The sequence below is a fragment of the Muntiacus reevesi genome, chromosome 4, assembly GCF_963930625.1.
Source record: "Muntiacus reevesi chromosome 4, mMunRee1.1, whole genome shotgun sequence".
Lineage (NCBI taxonomy): Eukaryota > Metazoa > Chordata > Mammalia > Artiodactyla > Cervidae > Muntiacus > Muntiacus reevesi.
The window spans coordinates 148,175,861-148,196,787 of NC_089252.1; the positions used below are offsets into that span (position 1 = coordinate 148,175,861).

The 20,927-nt window shown below is 37.1% G+C and overlaps 1 pseudogene; it reads right to left on the reverse strand.

Moving 5' to 3' along the window:
- Nucleotides 1-5,866: 5,866 nt before the first annotated feature.
- On the reverse strand, nucleotides 5,867-20,824 carry LOC136167570 (ERO1-like protein alpha; annotated as a pseudogene).
- Between the last annotated feature and the right edge of the window lie 103 nt (nucleotides 20,825-20,927).

A 20,927-nucleotide genomic window follows, 5' to 3' on the forward strand; every position in this document is an offset into this window, starting at 1 on the left:
AAACAGAAAAGTACTTGTAACTTTGACATAAGAATTACCATATAGCCAGCCACCCACTGGAATCCCCAGTGGCATATTCCGCCACCATCCCCATCAGAGTGTCAAAGGTTGGGGCCAAGTTTTAGTCCAGTGTCAAGGTCAGAGGAGTGCATGCTCTCCCCTCCCCTCAAATGTTTGAGAATGGAATGCTGCCAAGCCTGCATCCTGTATGTCACAGAGAAGTCCTGAATTATACTCTTATTCTACTAGAGACAGGCTTCAAAAAAGTACCCTGCCACTGGTTTTAGGATTGGTAGCTAACTGACAAAGGATATTATGAATAGAAAGATTACTATGCTGTAAAGTTAGGGTCTCTCTTCCCTTTGAGTTCCTGAGCTGATAGACTAGTAATTTAGTGTAGTGTTAGACCAGGGTACTTGATACTATTTTTAAAATGAGGTCTTTTTGTCCTCTGCTTATCCCTTCCTTACGTATAAAAACAAAACAAAACAAACAAAAACTCTCCACATTGATCAAATATATAAGAGAAGAGATATGAAGATCAGTTTTTCCAGGATAGTAAAATCAAATTAAAAACCAAACATCAAACATAGATCAGAAAAGCAATATTCCAGGAATTGAGGTTAGTCTTCAATCAATATTAGTAGGACAATTTCAATAAGAACTTGCTATTCTCAACAGTGTTGTCTAGGTCTCTAAGAAGCAGAGGGCAATTTCACTGGTAATTGCCCAGATCAAATGCATTAATCTGGAACTCATTTCCCCTCAGAGGGTGATCCTGAATCACATATCTAATCTCCCGTTCATCCCCTCTCATCTATCACCATATCACACACACTTTCAGGTGCCTCATATTTTATTAAAAATCAATTCCTGCTTACCAGGGACATTAGTGGCTTTTGCTTCTCAACAGAACAATGAGTACCATCTGAGACACTTGCAGGTATGAAAGACAATAAACTTCCCACAATTTTACATTATTAGATCATTGAAATCACTGGCATTTCGATTGTAATGATATCTCTGGGACGTAAGGTCTCTCTGCTTCGTGCTTGTGGATTTTTATTAGTGTTTCGGGGACATTCTTTTCATAAAAAAAGTAATTAAGGAGACAGGTTCTAAGGAGATGGAGATGGAGCATGGAATGATACCAGGGCTATAATTTGAGTCTAAGGTCTAAGGGAATAAAGGAAATAATCAACAGAGATGAGAGAGAAGGAAAAGCTAGAAGGAGATCCTCAATAAATTTAAAACTCTGAAACCAGCACAGAGGATAGAGGGCAGCATCACCCCCTGATTCTACTATGAGGACAAGAAGCAGAATGAAGCATTTAAGCAAACTTTTTAGAGTACTTCTTGAGAGTGCCAGATAGTGAGAGAAAGGAGCTTGAATTTCCTTTCTAGGAAGACTTGAAAACTGGGAGAGTCTTATTTGTCTGAGTTTAGCTTGGAAAGAAATAGGTTTATTTACCCTTGAGACCAGCCCTGTGATATTTTGGCACCCCATTGCCCACATTTGAACCACAAACCCAAAGAGTTCTGAAGTGACTGTGTATATTTCAAAACAAGAAGATGTTTAGTAATCTCTGATCCCATAGACCCTTCTCTAGTCCATTTTCTCCTCCGCTTTTCAATAGGCAGTGGCATCATTCAGGCCCTGGTTATCTCACTCCTGGAGGAATGTGAAAGTTCCATTTTCAGTCTTTCCTCTGGCCCTCCCTTCTTGCACATCACAGCATTTAGAGAAATCTACTTTAAATTCAAGTTTGAGCCTTTTTCACAGTTTAAATATTCCCAAGACTTCCCATAGCTTCCAGCCTCATTATTTCCCACTCCTTTCTGCCTCACAGCTTGCCTTCTAGATGCACATACACCTAGCGCGCTTTTATTCCTCCCTACCTCATTCATGCTGTTCTCTAAGTTTTCTCATCTTTTTTTCTCTTTCCTTTTCCTTTGGGCCTTTATTAATTGTGAAAATATAATGCAAATATATAAAAGTAAATAAACATAACACATAAAATTTAGTGAATAAAGGCAATAAATGCATAATCACTCTCCCCAGGTCAGGAAATAAGAGTATTGCAGTCATCTTTCCTCCCCGCCCCAGTGTACCTCACTGCTATGCTGGAGTCAAAGCTTTCCCTCCTGTGGGAAACCACTATCTTGATTGCCATGATAATAATTGTCTTGCTTTTCTCTGTAGTTTATCACATATTTATACATTGCTAAACAATATAGTGTAATTTTGCCTGTTTTTGAACATTATATGGATGGAATCACAATGAATTTATTCATTCACTTGAACTTTATATGAATGGAACCATACATTTTATTGTTTTGTGTCTTGCTTCTTTTTCACAACATTATATTTGTCAAAGTCATCAGCATTTTGGGGATACCTGTGCTTTGTTTATATTTGTTGTTCTACTGTATTCCACTGCATGAATATACTGCAGGTTATTTATCTATATTCTACTGCTATGTTCTACTATTGGTAGACATTTCAGTTGTTTTAAAATTTAGGCTATTACTGAGTGAATATTTTAGTACATATCTTGTGGTGCATATAAAAAAAATTTTTATAAAGTGTATGCATACAGATGGACTTGCTGAATCATAAGATATGAGCTTCACTCTATTAGAAAATATCAAATTGTTTTCAAAAGCAGTTATAATAATTTACACTCCACTAGCAGGATTAAAGATCCCATTACTCCACATTCTCTCCAACATTTGGTATTGTCAGACTTTTAATTATAAATTTCTCTCTGATATTGTAATCCGAAGTGTCTAGACAGTGCCTGGCTCATAGTATGCATGCATTAAATATTTGTTGAATAAACTAGTATTTCTTAATTTCCAAATATAGGAATTTTGTGGTTATCTTTTTATTAATAGCTTAACTCCATTGTAGTTAAAGAACCTTTCCTGTTCAATATCAATCTTTGGAAATTTGTTGGAATTTGTCTAATAGACAAGTTGTTTGTAATTGTTATATATATGCATCAAGGAAGAATATATGTTTTGCATTTGTTGGATGCAAAGTTTAGAGACATCCATTATTATAAAATTTAAAATAAATTTATAAAATGTTTATTAAAATTTTTATACCCTAAGTGATTTTTCTATACATACTACAAATTACTAAAAAGAGGTTTTTATAATCTTCCACTATGTTTGTGAATTTATCCTTCTGATAAATTTTTTGTAGTTCTGATAATTTTTGCTTTATATATTCTAGTGCTGTGCTGTAAGTGTAATTTAAAATTTAAAATTATCATATTTTCCTGGTGACTTGAACAGTTTTCATTATTGGGCAGTTTTCTTATTCACCAGTAATGTTTTTGCCTTAAAGTGACGATATGAATATAGTTATACCAGCTTTCTTTTGAATGGGGTTCATAATTTCTCCTTTTTCATTTCTTTAGTTTCAGCTTCCAAAGTTTTAAGTGTATTTCTGATAGCTAGCATATTTTGTTTTGTTTTGCTTTTTGTCCATTTTGTCAGCTTTTTCTTTTATCTAGCTCATTTAGTGCAGTTATATTTAGTATTAGTAATTTGGATTTAAACCAAATTTGTGGATATATCGATTTCTCATTTCTGTTGGGTTTTGCTTCCTATATTTTGAAGTTATTTTATTAGATGTTTAACAGTTTAGGATTGTTATGTCCTTTTGCTGAATTGATCACTAAAATCATTACGAAATGGCCTTTCTTTATTTCTAATAAAATTCATCTCTCTTTACTTAGTTCAATATTCAAGGAGCCACTTCAGCTTTTCTTTTTAGTGTTTGCATGCTATATACTTTCCATTTTTTTCTTTTGTCATGTCTGTGCCTTTACATTTTATGTAGCTTTCTTATAGACAGAATGTACTTGAGTTTTACTTTTTATCCAACCTGACCATCTCTACCCTTTAATTGGAATGTTTAGATCATTTATACTTATTATAACTGTTAATAGGTTGGGTTTCAATCTATCATTTGCTGTTTTGTTTTCTATTTGTCTTATCTTTTCTTTGTTTCTTTTTTCTTATTTCCATTCCAATGTTTAGACTAAGCGAACCTTAAAATTATTTTTTTTACCTTGGGTTTTGGCTTTTTAGTTCTTGCTTTTCTCTTTGTTTTGTTTTGTTGTTAATGCTTTAGAGCAGTTCTTTTCCAATAGAATTTTCTGTGAAGATAGAATTCTATATCTGCATTGTCCAGTATGGTAACCACTAGCCAGATATGACTATTCAAGACTTAAAGTATAGTTAGTATGACTAAAAAACTGAGTTTTAAATTATTATTAATTTTAACAGCCACGTGTGGCAAGCAGCTGTTGTATTAGACTTGTCATTCAAGAGTTTACAATATACATCCTTAACTTGTCACAATGTAAGAACCTTACAATGACAAACTTTCATTTTCTCCTTTTCGGTTTTGTTGTCACACAACAAAATATATGTATATCACTTCTATATAAGTTAAATACCTGAATGCACTTTATTTTTACTTTAATCATTTACCTCCTTAAGAGATAAAATTTGGATTTTACCTAGTATTTATCAATTTTTGCATGGTCTATTTCTTTGTGTTGATCCGAATTTTCATGTTATTTTTTTTCTGCTTGATGAACTTCATTTAGCATTCCATCTGTTTGTTTAAAATGGTCTTTGTTTCATCTTTAAGTGTGAAAGATATTTTCTCTGGGTAAAAATTCTGGGTTGACCCTTGTCTTCACCTTGCATAGCTTTTTAAAGAACTCTGTGGTTGCTATTTCCTTTGTTCTTCTGTAGTTGGGGGATGGCAAACTTTCATGTAAAGTTTCAGGTAGTCTTTTAGGTTTTTGCAAGCCATATAGTCTCTCTTGAAACTACTCAACTCTGTCATTGTAGAACAGAAGCAACCATAGTGAATATATAAATGAGTGCAATGGGGCTATATTCCAACTAAACTTTGTTTACAGAAACAAGAGGTGAATCAGATTTGACCCATGGCCATGGTTTGCCAATCCCTGCTCAGTATGTAATTTGTCTCTGGAAGATCTTTATCTTTGGTTTTTCGCAGTTTGATTATGATGTACCTTGGCCTTGTTTTCTTTAAGCTTATTATGCCTGACTTTCATTGACCTTTCAAATTTTGAATTTTTTAGCCATTATTTCTTTAAATATCTGTATAGTTCCTAGCTCTTCTGGGGCTTCCCAGGTGGTGCTAGTGATAAAGAACTCAGCTGCCAATGCAGGAGACATAAGAGATGCGAGTTCAATCCCTGGGTTGGGAAGATCCCCTGGAGAAGGGCATGGCAACTCCATATATTCTTGCCTGGAGAATCCCAGGGACAGAGGAGCCTGGCAGGCTACAGTCCATAGTGTTGCAAAGAGTCAAACATGACTGAAGTCACAACATGCATGCACAGCTCTTCTGAAACTTCAGTTACATGTATGTTAAACTTCTTGATATGTCTCACAGATCACTTTTGCTCTGATACTTTCTTTTTCAGTATTTTTTTCCTCTGCTCCATTTTGAATAGTTTCTATCTCTATGTCTTTAAGTTCTCTAATCTTTTCTTCTGTAGCCCATAATTTGTTGTATTTCCCTCATGAAATTTTAAATTTTTATTCATTTTAAAAATTTTATAATCTTCATTTTATTCAACATTAAACTTTAAAATGTGTGCTAAATTATCAAAATATTACTTTGACTCACAATAATATTATACATATTTAAACTCAGCACAATTACAAAATAAAACTGTTTACTTAAACAATAGGATTCTCCTCTAATAAAAATAACTTTAAATAAAAGGCTCAACTTCAAACTTTCATTGCTGTTTCACTCTTTGGCCCCCATTGTCCAGAAACAGGCATATTTCAACTCATTTCTTTAATGGATATTTTGCAACAACTTTCTGAAGTTTTCCAGTTCTTTCATACCTGTAGAAATTCTTCCAAATGCATTAGACAATGATACTATTTTCTGTCAATTTGGATGAATTTCATGCATGTTTCCACTTTCTGGTGTATTTGCTATCAATGTCTTTCAAAACAAGATCTTTAAGGCAGTGCCCAAACCCTGAGTCTGAATATTTTCCACAGTCAACATTTAAACCATCCAACACAATCCATAATTTTGGAAACATTTCTAAACTGTGTCCTAAAATGTGCCTATAATTAGCTTGCTTCTTTTTTTAATTCCAATCCAATAAAATGAATTCCATAAAAATGTAAAAAATTTTTTACATTATTAATTATTTCCAAGACTAATTTTTGAACCTTGTTGTCTGAGACTTAAACTTCATTTTCAGTGAATATGTGGAAATCTGGGAGCCCAGAGGATAGAAGCATTTTAGATAATGGCCTTAATTCTTTTAAGTAAGGAAAATACATGATCTTAGGCCTTCTTGTCCTTCAGTCAAAATTCCATCAAGCCCACTGGTGAAATTCTGCAATGTGTGTCCCCACTTTCCAAACAGCTATCTTGTAAAAGCTCTCTCACACTCAAACACACATGATTGCTTGCGTGTCCAGATGTGTCTGAAGTACACCACTATTTTACACAAAGACCTTCTAGCCATCTGTGAAGAATGTTCTCTTCACGTTTTCCTTGACTATAGGCCAAAATATTTAAGTATCTTTTATTGACTGTGACTTTATTTTCTTTATAAACAATGATATTCCCTATCTTCCCAGCATCTGGTCCCTTCTCACTGTGTAATGTTTAGGATTAAGAACAATCTACATATTCAGTGCCAACCTATCATATTCAGTTAATATGTCATCAGCTTCACAGAGGCTGTCTGAGGAATCATCATACTTGATCCACTGAAGAACAGTTTTATGTGTTTCCTCTCTTACAGATTCACCCCAGACTCTGTGTTACTCAGCTTGTTCATAGCTTCAGTGAGCTTTTTGGCTTCTTCAGAATACCTGTATCTTGTGGATTTAATTTAACTTTAATTAAAACACTAAAATTTTAACATTTAATTTAACATTTGTATTACTTCTTATATTGAATTTATTTGCTCTATCCTATAGCATACACAAAACAGTCTCACAATGCCAATATTAGTACTAATAAAAAAACTGCAAAATGAAGTTTAAGAGTTGTTTAGTTCTTAGATTATGACCCACTAAAGAAGGACAAATTCCTATGTTCGAAGGTCAATTGAAATAAATCTTTGTGTTTGGTTATGTTACCAATATCATACACATTTAGGTCTCTTTTGTTTGTTTTCAATTTTAGAGCTTGCCCTTTTTTCTGTTTGGTTTAATTTACTTTTTGAATATGTAAAATAATTACATGATTCTAAAGTCAAAACTACATTAAAAATACACTCAGATGAGTCCCCTTTCCACCCCTATCCCCTTATCCTAGTTCCCCCATCACCTTCTATGAATAAATATTTTCATTAGTTTCTGGTTAATCTTTCCAATGCTTCATTTTATTCAAAGGATAGCTACTATATACATTGTTCTGCCCTTCACCTCACATTAAACATGTGATGATTATTCTATAGCAACATATAAAAATATTTGTTATATATATAACATGTATTATATAATGTACATTATACATATATGTACTATATATGTACAATGTAATTATAATTCTATAATGTACTGTATATATACATTATATATAATGTATACATAAATATATGTGTATAATGTTTACAGCTTCATAGTATTGCATTGTGTACCATAGCTTATTCAGCCCCCCACTATTGATAGTATTTGGGACATTTCTAGGATTTTTACCATTAAAAATAATGCCACAACGACTAACCTTGTACACATATTATTTCAAGTTTGTGCAGATGTACTTTTAGTATGAGCACTGTGTGTGCGAGTGTACTCAGTGGTGTCCAATTCTTTGTGACCCTGTGAACTGTATAGCCTGCCAGGCTCATCTGACCATGGAATTTTCCAGGCAAGAATACTGGAGTGGGTTGCCATTTCCTACTCCAGGGGATCTTCCTAACACAGGGATCAAACTCCTGTCTCTCGTGTCTCCTGCATTGGCAGGCAGATTCTTACCACTGTGCCACTTTCAGGATGGATTTCTTAAAAATGTGATTGCTAGGTTAAAGGGTGAATGCATCTACTTGCAATTTTGGTAGATAATACAAAAGTCCCTATAAAATAGATAACTAATAACAACTTGCTCTACAGCACAGAGACCTCTTCTTAGTACTCTGAAAATGACCTATATGGGAAAAGAATTTTTTTAAAAAAGAGTATATATATATATGTATATATATATAACTGTTTGCCATACAGCAGAAGCTAACATAACACTGTAAATCAGCTATACTCCAATAAAAAAGTTATGAAAAATAGGAAATTTCCCTCCTTAAGAGCTGTACATTCTACACTTTTCTCCAGTAGCATGTGAGTCTTTTTCCCTAAAGCTTTGGCAACAAATTGTTCTCTCAAATTTTAGGGTTTTTGCCAGCACAGCAAGAAACTCTTATCCCAATGTAATGTAATTTGCTTTTCTTTTTTGAATGAGTTGAGTGTGTTTTACTATTTCAAGGGCCACTTGCATAAATCTTTTTAAACTATCGGTTTATGTCTTGTGCGCATTTTTCTACTGGACTTATGTCTCTATTTTTAGGTCTTCCCTGTAGCTCAGATGGTAAAGAATCTGCCTGCAACGCAGGAAACCCAGGTTTGATCCCGGGGTAGGCAAGATCCTCTGGAGAAGGGAACGGCAATCCACTCCAATACTCTTGCCTGGAGAATCTCATGGACAGAGGAGCCTGGTGGGCTACAGTCTGTGGGATTGCAGAGAGTCAGACACAGCTAAGCAACTAAAACTACGCTATGTCTTTTTATTTCTAGAACACCTTTATATGTTAGGGAGATTAACTTTTTCTGTAGTAGAGTTGTGAATATTTTGTCCAGTGAATTCTTTGTTTTTGGTCTAACTTACGGTATTTGGGCCATGAAATTTTTTTTAAATTTTTTTAAAAATAATTTATTTATTTTAATTTGGCTGCACTGGGTCTTGGTTGCTGCACGCAGGATCTAGGTCCTTCTCCAGGGATCGAACCCAGGCCCCCTGCATTGGGAGTGCAGAGTCTTAGCCACTGGGCCACCAGGGAAGTCCCCATGAAATTTTTAAAAATGGTGTGTAAGGGAATTTATCAAGTCTTTTATTGATTCTAGATTTTGAGTCATATGAATGCTTTCCCCACCACCCACATGGGTATATCATACAGAAATCTACACATTTTCTTCTATAACTTGTACAGTTCCCATTTTTGTTATGTTTAATTAAGTGATCCATGTGGAGTTTATCTTGGTGTGCAGTATAAGCTATATATACAAGTTTATCTTTTTCCAAATGATACATAATTGTCTCAGCAACACTTATTTGAATCCATTTTTCATTATTTTGAAGCATATAATAAATTTCTTTATTACTGGATTGATGCCTAGACTTTATATCATGTTCCACTAGTGTCTATTTATGGACCACCAGTTCTACATCCTTTCAAGTATGAAGGCTTTATAGTGTTCTACACGTCTAGTAAGACTGGCCCCTCCTCATTGTTCTTCTTTTCAGGGTTTCCCTGGCAGTTCTTATTTATTTTTTCACATAAGCATAAGCATCAATTTTGCTAACTAAAAAACAAAAATTTTGTTGAAATTTTTATTGAAATTACATTAAATTTACAAATTCCCTTAAGGTGTGTCTTTCATTGGCTTGAATCCACTTTTGTGTCTTTGGGGAGTATTATAAAATTTTTCTCACATATTTTTACATATTTCTTCTTAACTTCATTCCTACAAGTTTTGTAACTATGGTTGCTATTAAATGGGATGTGAATATTCTCTGCTATGGTACCTTCTAACTGGCTAACTGGTTCTTCCCTGTTTCTATGAAGCTTACTGACTTCTGTGAATTGCTTTTATATCCTGCTACCTTACTGAATCATCTTTTTGTTTGTAGTAGCTTTTCCATTTCATTTTCTAGACACATCATCAGATTATCTACAGTTCTCATACGTTTAATTGCTTTCTTTGTAACAAGGCTGTGGCAAATACCTTCAATACCATATTTGATGTTACAGTAGTTGTGGATAGCCTCGTTTGGTTTTAGACATTAGTATGAATGCTGCTGGTGTTTTCCCATGAAAATAGTAAGATAAGCAAGAGATGAGCAAGATAAGCAGGAGTTGGTAAACAAGAGACTTTGTGATGTTAAGAAAACAGTCTTTTATTTCTTGTTTGAAAGTTATTTTTACTAGGAATATATCTTGGATTTTCTCAAATATTTTTCCAGCACTTTGGTGATAATTGCAAGATCTTTTCTTCATATCTATAATAACATTTGAAAACATACTAATATATTTCCTAACATTGAACCACATTTATATTCCTAAAGCAATTTACCCTTGGTCATGACATTCCATGCTGTTTGATTCCATTTGGTAATGTTTTACTTAGGCTATTTCCATTGATATCCATAAATGAAATCAGTGTGTAGTTTTCCCTTTTGTAAAATATTCATCAGATTCTGATTCCAATGTTATATTTATTTATTTAAAGAATTTTTGAAGTTTGTCCTTCTGTGGTTTGGAATAGAACTGAGGTTGTAAGTCTTTTACTCAAAAATACAGAGAACAAACCAGTGAGGAGAGGGAAGCTGGTTGAGACAAGATAGGGGTAGGAGATCAAGAGCTACTATGTATAAAATAAATAAACTACAAAGAAATACTGTACAGCACAGGGAATATAGCCAATATAATCACTTTAAATGGAATATAATCTATGAAAATATTGAATCACAATGTTGTGCACTTGAATTTCATATAATATTGTAAATTAACTATTCTTCAATTAAAAATAAAATATAGGTCCTTAAAGAATCCCATTTTAACACATCTTGGATACTTTTAGGAAGTTTTTAAAAAATATTCTATCTAGTATTTTAATTGTTTTCAGAGGAATGACTAGTCTAAATAAGCTATTACTTCTTTTTCCTGAGGAAAAACTCCCACCTGCCTTTACCGTATTTTACTGCTTCTAATCTTTCACGAGTGTTCAGTTACCATCTCCTTTAAGAAGTCTCTGAACACCCCCAACCCCGGGGTTATGCTAAGCTGCCTCTTTTCTGGGCTTCTTCTGGACTTTGTTCCTTCTTGCAAAGCTACATTATATTGAAGTAATCTATTAATGGTATCATTATTTTCTGTGAGCTGAAATTTTCTTGCAGATGAGGATCCAGTATGGGCTCCACCTTTTTCACTTCTAGGGTCTAGTGTTAAACTCAGTGACTGACATATAGTAGGAGTCTCAGTAGATATTTGATAAACTGATCTTTAAGCAGATTCCCCCAACACCCCCATACACACACACCACACATAATCTGCTTATTCTTCAGTTCCTATCTTTGTAAACAGCTCCTCAATTCATTCATGAGCTCATAGCAAAACTCTAAGATTCATTCTTGGCAAGCTGTAACCCCTCCAATCTAGCTTGTAGTCAATCACCCACCAAGTTCTATCAATTCTGACCTTAAAATATTTCAAACGAACCCACCTCTCTCCCTTCCTGTGGCCAGTACTCTAATTCAACTTCCCATCATTTCTTGCCTGCATCTCTTAATTATTCTTTTCTCTATCTTACTCCCTACTCTGTCCCTTCTGTAATCCATTCTTCATCATAAAATCAAAGTAATTCTTTAGAAATACAGCTGTGATCATGTCACTTGCACAAAACCTATCCATAGCTTCCTATTTTGGGGGGGATAAAGTTTAGAATCCTTCACATGTCCCACAAACCCTGCCTGATCTGGAGCTCTTGCACCTTTCTAGCCTCAACTTGTGCCCCAGCCTACTGATTCTGACCTCTCTCTTTTCTTCCAACTTCCTAAGCTCTTTCTCTCTTCGAAATCTTTGAATACTCTTTTCCATTTGCTGGAAGGCCCAGTCCCTACACCTCCTCCACACTTTTCATCTGGCTATATCCATCTATCTTCCAGGTCACAGTGGAGTTTTCCTTACTCTCCCTGTTTGGTTGAGGGCTTCTATTGAAAGTCATGTTATCCTCCACACTTTTCCTCTATGTAACTTATCACTATTGCCATTATCTAGGCATTCAGGTGATTTTTTAACATTCATTTCCCACACTAAACTATAATTCCCATGGAGACAATGAATGTGTTGACCTTATTTTCAGCTGTATCTTCAGCATCTATTATAACAAACAGCATAGTAATAGGATTAAATAAGTATTTGTTGAATAAATGGATGAAGGAAGGAAGGAAGGAGGGGAAAAACCTATTAATTACTGAACTCAGTAAGAAGCCTGAAGGAACAAATGCTCTATTTGCCCTCCAGGGGGAGACATACTCCTACTAGAAGTAGCACAGGCCTGAAGCCAGTACAAAAGTATGAGATCAACCATAACTTGTTTCTCAACCCCCTAAAACTGATTCAGAGAATCCAATCACTTCCTTGCTAGATGGACTCTCCAGATCAGTGTGAACCACCCACCGAAACCAAGCAAGTGGGCACCTCCTCTGTTAATTTCCTTCACCTGTAGGATCTCAAAAATTCTGCTAGTTTGTCTACTCCGATCTTGGTTTGCTAGGAAATCTACCTGCGCACAATCTTGGAAAATCTTCTCCCTGGAGGAGGAAATGATAACCCACTCCAGTATTCTTGCCTGGGAAATCCTATGGACAGAGTAGCCTGGCGGGTTACAGTTCCTGGAGTCACTAAGAGTAGGACACGAATGAGTGACTAAACACAGCACATTTGTAATTTCAATATTATCATTAAAATTGTTGCTTGTACTTTTACTGTAGCATTGTTTTTCAAAATCCCTCAGGCAGTCTTTCTTTATAAAGTCTCAAAATTAGCAAAGTCATTCTGATACTGGAAAATATTGGTATATTTCTGTAGGTTCAAAAAAATAATAAAATATTGATGAAAAGTTAATTTAGAAAACAGTGATTCATAAATTTCCCTAAGCCTTGGAGAAGTTTAAAAGGAAAAAGGAGAAACAGAGTTTGAATACTGAGAGCACGTCTGCCTTTGAGCAATTCTGAAAGAAGTCCTTGTTTAATCCTGATGACATGTCTTGGGAAACTACCCCTGCTGCACATTAATGCTGTTCTTTTCCTCCCTGAACTACTTTCTCTAGGACAAGGTTTATAAAAAGTTTCACGAGGTTTACATTATACCTCCCCAAACTTTTTTTTCTATTTTGACAATCCTCTTTCAACCTTCCTTGTAAATGCACCACTGACTTCTTTCTCAAGATCAGGGACCAGTACATAGAGGCATTCTGCTACCCCAGGCATTGATAAATTGGTTCATCTTAGTTCAATTCCGTTTGCATTTATCCGCTACCTACTACATGTTTGGGGCTGTGCTGCGGGGAGAGGTGAATGCAGGAAATCTAACTGCCTGCGGTGGGGGTGCTTACAGTGTCACTGTGGGAACTAGACATTTGGTAACCTTGAACAAACACAAAGATGACATAGATAAGGACCAATGTTTATATAGTTCACAAAACCACTTTTCACAAATATGATCTAAGTTTTGTAAAATTAACTGTTGGGGTAGGTGCTGTTACCCTCATCCTATTGTTAAGTCATCAATAAATTGAGGCTTAGGTGTGTAACTTGCTTAGACAAGTAAGGTAAATAGAGCTACTATTAGAACTGGAACCCTGGTCCCTATGGTATTTGCATGGATATTTCTTGTTTCTAAATTAAGGAATACACTATGATAACCCCCAAAATTAGAGAAATTCAAAATAGAGAAAACGCACTATTATACTAATGAAAGACAGCTATTTTCCCCAACTAGTCTGACCTTTGGATCTTACTTTTTCACTCTACATTGTTAATTTTGACAGATCCCCTCTCTTTCCTTCACTCTTAGGGTCTCTCAAACTCCCTTTTGGTTCTTTTCCTTTGGTGATAGGAAAAAGCTTCTTTGGACAGAATCTCTTCTTACTTAACTCATCTTTCTCTAGGAAGGGTGTCAGGAAAACTTTGTCTCAACATTTGCCAAAGGGCCCCTGAAAAAGGATGAGGCTTTTTTAGACAAAAGAGCTATTGATGAGTTCTGGCCAGAAGCCAGAAAACTGTTGTGAAAGGCTTCATGTTACCACTTGGAGAAGTTGCAGGGCAGAATTTCTCTCCTCCAGGAATTGTCACTCTAGAGGACTGCACTCAGAAGGAAAGGGTTTGAAGCCAGCTGGTGAAAAAAAGGAGTTTTTAACTCCAAAAAGAAACAGTACAAAAAGTTCACGGCTGTTAAGTTGCTGCAGTGCTCAAGGAGCAAGACACCCAGATCTGCAAGCTTGATGGCGTCTATCCATGGACACTGGATGCTGATGCATGTTGAACGGTGATAGCAGCAATCACTACAAGCAAAACATCATTATCAAATTTCAAGTTCAAGTATATGCCAAGGTCTGAAAATAGGAACACGAGTTGTACTGTCAGTCAGCATCATCTAATGAACACTTCTTCAAAACAGAACTAGAACTAGCAAAGGCGAGAAGAAAAAATAAAAGTCTTATGAGAGATACAAAATATTAAAAAAAAAAAAAACTCAGGGAATCACTTGTCATCAAAACATGAAGATCAGAAATAACAAACTGAAATTTATAGAGATGGAGTTGGGGTATTGATTGCAAGATTCATGGGATATTATCAAAATGCCAGTTTAATTTTTTTAATTTTAAAAATTAATTTTTATTGACATTAGTTGATTTACAATGCTGCATTAGTTTCTGCTATACACCAAAGTGAATCAGCTATACATATACCAGTCTAATTTTTTCACTTTTGCTATCTTTTAAAAAGATTTTTTGGAGGGGATAATTTTCTCATGCTCCTAAATGAAAAATTGAGCAGATTCTCTGACTTTTTGGCTTATTCTTTAATAATGTACAGTATTTTAAGTAATAGTCACTTTAAGTTAAAAGAGAGAGAGAGAGTTGATTTAGTAATTAGAATGTTTCTAGTCCAAGATGGCAATCAAATCTTTCAGTCTTCATTCTAAGATGCTGTGTAAGCCCTCGTCCCCACCTCCCATGCAAGTCCTGCCTTCAGCTTTCTCCTCAACTTGCCTCGGTCTCCACTAGCTAACTGCTATTTGATCTGCTGTTTGAAAGTGGGAGGAGGCAGGACAGCTAAGGGGATAGGTCAGTTCTGTTTTGGTAGGATTGGTCTATACAACTGGGTCTGATAGATGGGTGTTTTTGTGCTTTTAGAGGTTCTTTGGAGATTCCCATCATTAGAGACCTCTTCCTTGAGTGCCTTTGGTCTAGACAGACATTAAGTGTTTGCCTACAACAACCTCTGTAGATTCTAGGAGTCCTGTGTTCATCTCTAGCTTCTGGTCACTGGGTACCTCTACACCTCTAGTCAAGTCTTTTGAATGGGCCAACAGGTCTAATGCTGACTGTCCTCTGTGTGGCCCACATCAAGTCCAAGAAAACGTGTGCACATTTGTCATCCCTACCTAATCTGGGAGTGCTGGTGAATCCCAGGGCTGTCACCTCTAGTTTATGGCCACCGCCTTCTTTAATTTATATGCAAGAGTCAGTGCAATTCTCTGTTTTACAGCTATGAAAAACAATTCCCAGACTCTTAGGTTCCACAGAGTCCCTCTTTAGGCTTCAGAAGATGTAGCACCAGCTACATTCTGGGTGCAATGGGAGCAGGATCTGAACAAAACAAACACAAGAAACCTCTCCACAGACCCTCTCTCTGCTGTCTTGATCTGACCACAAAGGAGAACTGTTCTTCAACATCAACTTTGTACATAAAATTTTAGTTGAAATATAGTGATCTTTAATTGCCACTGACTGTTCTCAATCCTTGATAATAAGGAAATATGTTTCTCCATCTCTGTCCCACCTGCATTGCTGAGCTCAGAGCCTGGAACAAAGTAGGTGCCCAATAAATGTTTGCTGAATATATGAATGAAAGGGTCTGAAACAACCTTTGATTTTGCAGTGGATTCTCAGAGACTCTATAAGATAGAGTCTTTTATACATGTATTTTATACATCTATAAAATAATACATATGGATGGGCTATTTTTCACTCCCTGGCAGACTAAGCATCCCTAATTCATACGATGCTGGGTGTTTCCCAGAATCTGTATACTTTAGCATTTAGCAACCAAGAAATTTTAATGAATGAGATAATGATCAGGTAAAATTTTCATCTTTTTTTCAAGGAAGAAATGGATACATAAATGAGATAGTTCAGGTTTTTAGAAAACTTACGGGATGTCAAGTCAAACCTCAGAAAAGATTTCTCCTAAAGCTGTGGGTACTATGGATATTGTTTGAGTGGTTTATTTCAAAACCCTCAGTTCAATTCAGTTCAGTCGCTCAGTCGTGTCCGACTCTTTGCGACCCCATGAATCGCAGCACTCCAGGCCTCCCTGTCCATCATCAAAGCCCTAGATCTGGACAAAACAACAAAGAAACACAAAAAATAGATTTAAAATATCTAGCAAAAATGTTAATGTGTACTGGCAGATGGGTACTGTCTTTCTTGTAAGGTGCTTTTAGAGGTTCTTAAACATAGGTAATGATATAAAGAATTCATCATTCTATTCGACTTAGCTTTTGTGTATGCTTGAACATTTTCATAATACAAATAACATTTAAAAATGAAAGCTTGGAAACAGCAGGCTTTACCCTGTTTTGGAAAGTAGGTAAAATTATTCTTTTAAAAAAGACAAAAATGGAACAGAAACTATATAGATTTTACCATCTTATAATTAAGCTTTCATGGGTCCTATTAATACCCACCTGACAATGCAGAAGACATAAGAGACTCAGGTTTGGTCTCTGGGTTGGGAAGATCCCCTGGAGGAGGGCATGGCAACATACTCCAGTATTCTCACCTGGAGAATCTCCATGGACAGAGGAGCCTGGTGAGCTACAGTCCATGCTAAATTGCTTCAGTCGTGTCCAACTCTTTGCGACCCCATGGACTTCAGTGCTCCAGGCTCCTCTGCCCATGGGACTCTCCAGGCAAAAATACTGGAGTGAGTTGCCATTTCCTTCTCCAGGGCTACAGTCCATATGGTCGCAAAGAGTCAGACATGACTGAGCAACTTAGCACGCATGATAGCCATGAGGCTGTTCTTATATGGGCTAAGGGGTAAAAATTCGGACGCAGGATTTTTTTTTTTTTTTTTTTTTTGCTTAGGAATTAGGCAGCTTCAGAACTTATAGAAATAAAAGGATATTTAGAGGTTATTTCTGCCAATGCTCTTACTTTTCAAATTAGAAAACTGACACCCAAACAAATGGAATGAAATAACTATCAGTCTTAGAACCAGGACACAGACCTAGGTCTTCTGTACTCCAGCTTCTCTTCCTACCACCCTGGTTGGCACATAACTTTGAACAAGAACTGCCAAAGCATAGAACCTTTGAAAAGGGATGGATCCCACCCTTCAGAAGCAGTACTTTCATTTGTTGGGTCCATTTTTGCTGTGAACAGGTGGGGACCTTCTCCTTTTGTGCACTGGCTTCTCTGAAAAAGAATGGTGGATCTCCTAGGGCTAGATTCAGTAAGATATGAAGGCCTGAACGGTAGGATAGTTATGCGGCTTGTGCTCTACTTGAGAAAGGTATGGGTGGTGCTGTGGAGAGTATCACCTTACTGGATCTCGAGAGAGAAGCCTAACAAGCCTGGGCTCACAGCATCATGGAATGGAGTGTATTACGGCTCTGCTTCTTACCTCATTAATTCCTCAGCCAAATAGGACTGAAAGGAGTTCAAGGTAGAATATGCCATTGGGTTATTCATGTCAGTCAACACAGTTCTGGATACAGGGAAGGGAGTTTAAGAGCTTAAACAAGACATGTATCCGTAGGTGGATGGATTTTTCCTGAGACATTGCCTGCTGGTGGAAGGATAGGTTCACAGAATGAACTCCCCCATTTTGGGGCAGCACCAACATAGATATCTCTTGCCCCTGTGTTTGGAGGCTAAACCTTCCTAGGGCCTGGTTTGATCTCGTTGCAGTCCAAGGGACTCTCAAGAGTCCTCTCCAGCACCACAGTTCAAAGGCATTGATTCTTTGGTGTTCAGCTTTGTTTATAGTCCAACCCTCACATCCATACATGACAACTGGAAAAACCATAGCTTTGACTAGACAGATCTTTGTCAGCAAAGTAATGTCTCTGCTTTTTAATATGCTGTTTAGGTTGGTCATAACTTTCCTTCCAAGGAGCAAGCGTCTTTTAATTCCATGGCTGCAGTCACCATCTGCAGTGATTTTGGAGTCCAAGAAAATTAAGTCTGTCACTGTTTCCATTGTTTTCCCATCTATTTGCCATGAAGTGATGGGACTGGATGCCATGATCTTAGTTTTTTGAATGTTGAGTTTTAAGCCAGTTTTTTCACTCTCCTCTTTCACTTTCATCAAGAGACTCTTTAGTTCTTCGCTTTCTTGCCATAGGGTGGTATCATCTGCATATCTGAGATTATTGATATTTCTCCCAGTAATCTTAATTCCAGCTTGTGTTTCATCCAGTCCAGCATTTCTCATGATGTACTCTGCATAGAAGTTAAATAAGCAGGGTGACAATATACAGCCTTCACATACTCCTTTTCCTATTTGGAACCAGTCTGTTGTTCCATGTCCAGTTCTAACTGTTGCTTCTTGACCTGCATACAGATTTCTCAGGAGGCGTAAGGTGGTCTAGTATTCCCATCTCCTTAAGAATTTTCCACAGTTTGTTGTGATCCACACAGTCAAACGCTTTGGTGTAGTCAATAAAACAGAAGTAGATGTTTTTCTGGAACTCTCTTGCTTTTTCAATGATCCAATGGATGTTGGCAATTTGATCTCTGGTTCCTCTGCCTTTTCTAAATTCAGCTTGAACATCTGGAAGTTCGCGGTTCACATACAATTGAAGCCTGGCTTGGAGAATTTTGAGCATTACTTTCCTAGAGTGCAATTGTGCAGTAGTTTGAACATTCTTTGGCAATGCCTTTCTTTGAGATTAGAATGAAAACTGACCTTTTTCAGTCCTGTGGCCACTGCTGAATTTTCCAAATTTGCTGGCATATTGAGTGCAGCACTTTAACAGCATCATCTTGTAGGATTTTCAACAGCTCAACTGGAATTCCATCACCTCCACTAGCTTTGTTTGTAGTGATGCTTCCTAAGGCCCACCTGACTTCGCATTCCAGGGTGTTTGGCTCTAGGTGAGTGATCACACCATCGTGGTTATCAGGGTCATGAAGATCTTTTTTGTATATTCTGTGTATTCTTGCCACCTCTTCTTAATATCTTCTGCTTCTGTTAGGTCCGTATCATTTCTGTCCTTTATTGTGCCCATCTTTGCATGAAATGTTCCCTTGGTATCTCTAATTTTCTTGAAGAGAATTCTAGTCTTTCCCATTGTATTGTTTTCCTCTGGTCTTCACATAAGCTCATTCAATTTCCTTGAAACTTTCTCAAGTAAACATATGAATTAAAAACAATGTAGTTAATACCTGGCTACGGTCTCAAGTCAATTACCCAGACTCACTCCCAATCAGTGGAGAAGGAAATGGCAACCCACTCAGTATTCTTGCCTGGGAAACCCTATGAACAGAGGAGCTTGGCAGGCTACAGTCCATGGGGTTGCAAAAGTTGGAGACGATTTAGCAACTAAATCACCACCACCACCAATCAGAGGGCTACCCCTAAACCCCTCTTCCATAGAGCTGCCAATAACCAAGTATTCCCAGGTGGCTCAACTGGTAAAGAATCCGCCTGCAATGCAGGAGACACACCTAGACACCAGTTTGATCCCCAGGTAGGGAAGATCCCCTGGAGGAGAGGGCATGGCAACCTGCTCTAATATTCTTTCCTGGAGCAGACAGGATTGAAGCGACTTATGAGGCATGCCAATGACCAAAGCAGGCTTTAGTCCCAGAGTCTGGAATTGGTGGCTTGAAAATTGAACACTGCCTGTTGTTTCTAAAATTTTTCTTTAAAACAAATATTGCCAACATTTGCAATTCACATTTTTAAAATCTAGGTTTCATCTCCTTTTGAAAAACTGAACTATCTCACCATAGCAGAGTGGTAGGAGGTGGGGGACACATTTCGGCCCAGAAAAATTCTTTTTGAGTTTGAAACTCAGAAGCCTCGCTGAACCTTTCCAGTTCACCATTTCTTCACCGATAAACAGAATTTTCTGGGTCCTGCTTCACTCTCAACTGGTAAAGTACTGTTTCTCTGAGCAAGCTTTGGGGAGTGGCCGAAGGGTAGATACAGCACTTAGTCAGCCTGTGTGGGCTGCTTCACTCTATGCATGGACTCTACGTGCCGCTTGCTTCAAAATGTTTATGTTTTGCACGGAAAATTCTTCACTCGGAGGTGTCAGCATCTCTGGTTGGGGAAGGTTAATGTTAAGCATGTACATATTTTTTCAGCCCTCAACATTTGGACTAGTACTCCTCTTGAGTGCTTGTTTATCTTTAATATAGTTTCTTTGAGAGAGAGTGGACAATGCTCGGAGAAGCATAAATACGTTCCAACATTTTATGAAAAATGCTGTTAGTCTCTTATTTGCCAAAGACACTTCTCACTAACAGCTCGGTCTCCAAACCAACAGAATCAGAGTCGCGAGTTTGGGAATAATCTGGAAAAGGGGTGTTCGGGTCCGATTATCAGATGGGGACAGTGGGAGGCAGCGGAGGATTCGGATAAACTCATTGCAAGCCTGGTCCACGAAGGCACAACACCCGCCAGAGTCGGGCCAACAGCCGACAGCTGATGAGCTCTTTGCCCACCACCGCCACGGACCGAGCCCCGCAGGTGCAGCCCAAAGCGCCACATTGCGCCTGCGCAAAAGCCTTTGCCGGGGCTAGAAAGGAAACTAATTAAGCCACGGTTAGGCGGAAGCGGCTTCGCAAGTCTGCGCAGGCGCGTTCCGCCTTCG